Source organism: Lithobates pipiens, unplaced genomic scaffold (assembly GCF_037356315.1).
Source record: "Lithobates pipiens isolate NorthernLeopardFrog02 unplaced genomic scaffold, aLitPip1_a1.2 Scaffold_27, whole genome shotgun sequence".
Taxonomy (NCBI): Eukaryota; Metazoa; Chordata; class Amphibia; order Anura; family Ranidae; genus Lithobates; species Lithobates pipiens.
Window position 1 is genome coordinate 231,122,114 of NW_027507788.1, and position 6,701 is coordinate 231,128,814.

A 6,701-nucleotide genomic window follows, 5' to 3' on the forward strand; every position below is an offset into this window, starting at 1 on the left:
ATTCGTAAAGTACATCATTTTCGTTCTGTTATATTCGTTATGTTACGTTAATACATTTTCGGATAATTCGTTATTATTCGTAGATTGTCGAATTCATTCGTTCGTATTCGTTGAAATTCGCTATTTATGTATAGACATTGGTGATAATGATTCGTAGTTTGGAAAGTCGTTTGTTTATTGAATCTTTTAACACACACAATGACAACGTCTCGTCTCCTCGGCTCAAATACAATACAACACCCGTCTCACTCACTTCTCAGGAATGCACTTTGCCAGTAATCCATCCTCCGGCACAAAATGAATTAGCTGATTGGACTATAAGATTTACTTTGAGCTGACCTTTTGTTTCATTAGATCTTTAAAGAATTACCGAATCATGTCGAATTCATTCGTTATATTTCTTTCGTATTCGTTGTTATTCGTTATTTTTTTATTCGGACATTCAATGGCATCCGAATGTCCGAAAGATGCAAAATTCGGCCGAATTTCGATTCGTTACGAAACGAATTACACAAGCCTAATCCCCAGGTCCCCCGGGGGGTATGATCCCCAGGTCCCCCGGGGAGTATGATCCCCAGGTCCCCCGGGGTGTATGATCCCCAGGTCCCCCGGGGTGTATGATCCCCAGGTCCCCCGGGGAGTATGATCCCCAGGTCCCCCGGGGTGTATGATCCCCAGGTCCCCCGGGGTGTATGATCCCCAGGTCCCCCGGGGAGTATGATCCCCAGGTCCCCCGGGGTGTATGATCCCCAGGTCCCCCGGGGTGTATGATCCCCAGGTCCCCCGGGGAGTATGATCCCCAGGTCCCCCGGGGTGTATGATCCACAGCCATTAATGTCTAAACCGCTGGCAACAAAAGTCAGTACACCCCTAAGTGAAAAAGCCCAAATTGGGCCCAATTAGCCATTTTCCCTCCCCGGTGTCATGTAACTCGTTAGTGTTACAAGGTCTCAGGTGTGAATGGGGAGCAGGTGTGTTAAATTTGGTGTTATCACTCTCACTCTCTCATACTGGTCACTGGAAGTACAACATGGCACCTCATGGCAAAGAACTCTCTGAGGATCTGAAGATAAGAATTGTTGCTCTACATAAAGATGTTCTAGGCTATAAGAAGATTGCCAAGACCCTGAAACTGAGCTGCAGCACGGTGGCCAAGACCATACAGCGGTATAACAGGACAGGTTCCCCTCAGAACAGGCCTCGCCATGGTCCACCAAAGAAGCATGGTGGTGGGGGTGTCATGGTCTGGGGCTGCATGAGTGCTGCCGGCACTGTGGGGCTACAGATTATTGAGGGGACCATGAATGCCAACATGTACTGTGACATACTGAAGCAGAGCATGATCCCCTCCCTTCAGAGACTGGACCGCAGGGCAGTATTCCAACATGATAACCACCCCAAACACACCTCCAACACCACCACTGCCTAGCTAAAGAAGCTGAGGGTAAAGGTGATGGACTGGCCAAGCATGTCTCCAGACCTCAACCCTATTGATCATCTGTGGGGGATCCTCAGACGGAAGGTGGAGGAGGGGAAGGTCTCCAACATCCACCAGGTCTGTGATGTCATCATGGGGGAGGGGAAGAGGACTCCAGTGGTGACCTGTGAAGCTCTGCTGACCTCCATGCCCAAGAGGGTGAAGGCCGTGCTGGAAAATAATGGCGGCCACACAAAATATTGACACTTTGGGCCCAATATGGAGATTTTCACTTAGGGGTGTCCTGACTTTTGTTGCCAGCGGTTTAGACATTAATGGCTGTGTGTTGAGTTATTTTGAGGGGACAGGAAATTTACACTGTTATACAAGCTGTACACTCACTACTTTACATTGTAGACAAGTGTCATTTCTTCAGTGTTGTCACATGAAAAGAGAGAAGAAAAGATTTACACAAATGTCACTGGAGGGTGTACTTACTTTTACAATACTGTGTGTGTGTACGACGCTGAATTGCGAAACGCGTAGAAGCTGTGGGAGACATGCTGTCCTTGAAGATTAGCCAGGAACGGGTCAGATAAGTGGAGGGAGGAGAGTACCACCTGCGGAATCGTTGGCTTGCCCGATCCTACGCTGTTTTTAGCGGGATAAGCTCGGTGTCGGCTAATAGAGACACTGAAATGTCAGCGCAATACGTTTTTATTGATTTCCTAATCAAAGTAGGGTGACCAGACATCCCCGGATTGAGGACCCTGTCCCCGCACCCAGTCTGTCCCCGGTTTTGTCCCCGGATTGGATTTGAACAGGGGTTGGGGCAATTTCAATGACAGTCAGTGCAGAATAATAATAAAAAATCAGAATTACAGAGCGCCGGTACAATTTGAATTGATTTTAGTAGTACAGCCACACCCTTTGCAGCTATAACAGCTTCACCTCTTCTGGGAAGGCCGCCCACAAGGTTTAGGAGGGTGTCTGTGGGAATGTTTGACCATTCTTCCAGAAGAGCATTTGTGAGGTCAGGCACTGATGTTGGATGAGAAGGCCTGGCTCGCAGTCTACGCTGTAATTCATCCTAAAGGTGTTCTATCTACGTTGAGGTCAGGACTCTGTGCAGGCCAGTCAAGTTCCTCCACCCAAAAATCGCTCATCCATGTCTTTATGGACCTTGCTTTGTGCACTGGTGGGCAGTCATGTTGGAACAGGAAGAGGCCGTCCCCAAACTGTTCCCACAAAGTTGGGAGCATGAAATTGTCCAAAATGTCTTCACATGCCGACGCTTTAAGAGTCCCTGTGACTTTGGATGGGGGCTCATAGAACCCAAACACAATATTTTGTACTTTTTACTATAATAAATATCCCCATTTTTTTTTTTTTTTAAGTGAATTTCTTCCTCAGTTTAGGCCGGTGTGTATTCTTCTACATATTCTTTTGTAATAAAAAAAATAAGCGTATATTGATTGGTTTGCGCAAACGTTATAGCGTCTACAAAATAAGGGATAGATTTATGGCATTTTTATTATTTTTCTTTACCAATAATGTCGGTGATCTGCGATTTTTATCGTGACTGCAACATTGTAGCGGACTGATCGGACACTTTTAGAGCTATTTTGGGACCTCCACCGGTTCACGCTCCGCCGGTCTCCATTCACCGGTTCACGCTCCGCCGGTCTCCATTCACCGGTTCACGCTCCGCCGGTCTCCATTCACCGGTTCACGCTCCGCCGGTCTCCATTCACCGGTTCACGCTCCGCCGGTCTCCATTCACCGGTTCACGCTCCGCCGGTCTCCATTCACCGGTTCACGCTCCGCCGGTCTCCATTCACAGGTTCACGCTCCGCCGGTCTCCATTCACAGGTTCACGCTCCGCCGGTCTCCATTCACCGGTTCACGCTCCGCCGGTCTCCATTCACCGGTTCACGCTCCGCCGGTCTCCATTCACCGGTTCACGCTCCGCCGGTCTCCATTCACAGGTTCACGCTCCGCCGGTCTCCATTCACCGGTTCACGCTCCGCCGGTCTCCATTCACCGGTTCACGCTCCGCCGGTCTCCATTCACCGGTTCACGCTCCGCCGGTCTCCATTCACCGGTTCACGCTCCGCCGGTCTCCATTCACCGGTTCACGCTCCGCCGGTCTCCATTCACCGGTTCACGCTCCGCCGGTCTCCATTCACCGGTTCACGCTCCGCCGGTCTCCATTCACCGGTTCACGCTCCGCCGGTCTCCATTCACAGGTTCACGCTCCGCCGGTCTCCATTCACCGGTTCACGCTCCGCCGGTCTCCATTCACCGGTTCACGCTCCGCCTGTCTCCATTCACCGGTTCACGCTCCACCGGTCTCCATTCACCGGTTCACGCTCCGCCGGTCTCCATTCACCGGTTCACGCTCCGCCGGTCTCCATTCACCGGTTCACGCTCCGCCGGTCTCCATTCACCGGTTCACGCTCCACTGGTCTCCATTCACCGGTTCACGCTCCGCCGGTCTCCATTCACCGGTTCACGCTCCGCCTGTCTCCATTCACCGGTTCACGCTCCGCCGGTCTCCATTCACCGGTTCACGCTCCGCCGGTCTCCATTCACCGGTTCACGCTCCGCCGGTCTCCATTCACCGGTTCACGCTCCGCCTGTCTCCATTCACCGGTTCACGCTCCGCCGGTCTCCATTCACCGGTTCACGCTCCGCCGGTCTCCATTCACCGGTTCACGCTCCGCCGGTCTCCATTCACCGGTTCACGCTCCGCCGGTCTCCATCCACATTTATACAGCGATCAGTGCTATAAAAATGCACTGATTACTGTATAAATGTCACTGGCGGGGAAGGGGTTAACACTAAGGGGCGATCAAGGGGTTAACTGTGTTCCCTCAGTGTGTTCTAACTGTAGGGGGAGGGGACTGACTCTAGGAGATGGCAGATCATGATTCCTAGCTATTAGGAACTCATGATCTGTATCTCCTCTCCTCACAGACCTGGGATGTGTTCACACAAGTCCGTGTTCTGCCTCTCATGCCCGCGATCGCTCGTGGCCGGCGGTCATCGCGATCCCCTGAGTGCAGCCTCCTATCCCGCTTAAAGGAGCCGGTGTACAGCTATAACGGCTCGCGGGATTGCGCCGACCTGCCTTAAGGAGAGTTTTTTCCTAGGGCAGGAATGAAATAAAAGGGGTCGTTGAGATTTATTTACCATTTGTTGTCGTCGTGCTTTTAAATAGGAATTTTAATGGTGGTAAATGAATGGTATATTATAAATGAATGGTATATTATAAATGAATGGTATATTATAAATGAATGGTATGTTATAAATGAATGGTATATTATAAATGAATGGTATATTATAAATGAATGGTATATTATAAATGTGGGGTGATTGAAGTGTAGGAATAATGTGTAGAGCAGAAATGGAATTTGATGGTGAATTTGTTTTCTACAATGACAATAAACCATTATAGAGAGGCAGTGCTCGGCCTTGGAGGGGTCTCGGAGCCCTAACTGGACTATTGTCTAAGGGAGGAACAGCATCTGGAAAGGCCATACAGGGAACTGATAGGACACGTCCATCGGCATGCCGGAGAACCGGCCGCAGGAACTCCGGAGATGGCCGTCTCCAAAGCTGAAGTGCTGACAACAGGGCAGAGCTCTGCTAACCTCTGCCCATCACCGATAACATCTTCTGGGTTCTACGCAGGGCCGGGACAAGGGGTGGGCAGGAGGGACGGCTGCCCTGGGCACTGTGGTATCATGGGCTGTGGGGGGGGGGGCACCACAAGGAAATAGGGGGGAGGGGATTTGTGTTGGAAAGGGGGATTTGGGGGGCAGCAGGGAGTAAGTATTGTTCTAGGAGGGGAAATTTGGGGGTATGCTAAAATTTAGGGGGAGAAGGAATGGGGGAAGAAGATTTGTGCTAGGAAGGATTAATTGGGGCGCTTTGTGCTGGAAGGGGGGGATTTGAAGTGGGGTTATTGGGAGGGGTAATCTTAGGGGTAGATAATTTCTGCTAGGAGGAGTGATTTTCTTTGGGGGGGGGGGGCACTTGAATTGGGGGGATTTGGGGGTAAGATTTGTGCTGGGAGGGGGGATTTCATCAGGGTAACAGATTTGCACTGGGAGGAGGGGGAATTTATGCTAGGGGGGGGGGTGAAAAAGATTAGTGCTCAGTTTTTTTTGGGGGGGGGGTTTTGATGATGCATAATGCTCATATACCTTGGGGGTGGGGGGTGCAGTTTGGCATGTTTGCCCTGGGCTCTGGGTGACCTTGTCCCAGCACTGGTTCTAAGGACAGGAGATGGTGAACCTCCATCCCCAGACACCAGTTCCAGAGACAGAGGATTTATTAGACTTCTCTGCTGAGGAAGGACAACCTGGTGAGCTTCCAGAAGAAGAGCTGGCATCAGGGCCAAACATCACTGAGCTCTGCCCAGCGCCAACAACAGCATCTGTGGAGTTATCAGAAACTTCTCCAGCTGAAGAGCTGACAACTGGACAGAGGGTCCAAGACCTCTGCCCCCCACCTGGGGCAGTTCCAGAGGGCCCAGGGTGAGAAGGTGGCGGTCACTTCCCAGCAGCAGATTAAGATCCAGGGGGAGAAGGGAAAGGAGGCGTTTGTCCTCCCTTCCCAACAGTCAGCCAGGGGGGAGGAAGAGATCTTTCCTCCCCAGAGGGGTCTGCGCCCCTGGGGGACAGTACCAGAGACATGTCATCCCAGCAGCCAGATGAGGGTAAGGGAGATGAAGAAGCCGGCACCCCTCTCCAGCAGCAGACAGCGCCCTAGAATGATCCCACCAACCCAGCAGAAGAGCTGGCAACATAGCAGAGTGCTGCCGGCACCTTCCCCCCAACTAACAAAAGATGCTGTGTCCACCTGTATACTCCAAGGAGGCTCGGGGGTCAGCCCAGATACCCAACAGCAGGATAGATTGAGCCCAGCTACTCTGCCTTCTTTCCAACAGGTGAAAGGACTCCAGGGAGAAGTGCCAGTCCACGCCTCTCGCCAGCGGCGGGTATGTTCTCAGAGAGAGGCAGAGGTTGGCTGGCTGGGTAATGCTATGTTTTTGACAATTTATTTGGGCTACTGTGTGGATACCGGCATTGAGGGACTGGAACTACAGACTACTGTGTTAGCCCCCTGTCAATAGGGGAGATATTTGATGTGAGTCACTTTGGGCAGGGGGCTCGTGGACCCCAGCTTGTCTTTGAGAGCTCTGTAAGCTCCTTGTCCAGCTCCTCCGACCCCTCTTATGTGTAAGTTACCCCGTGTCAATTAGGGGCACAGAGTG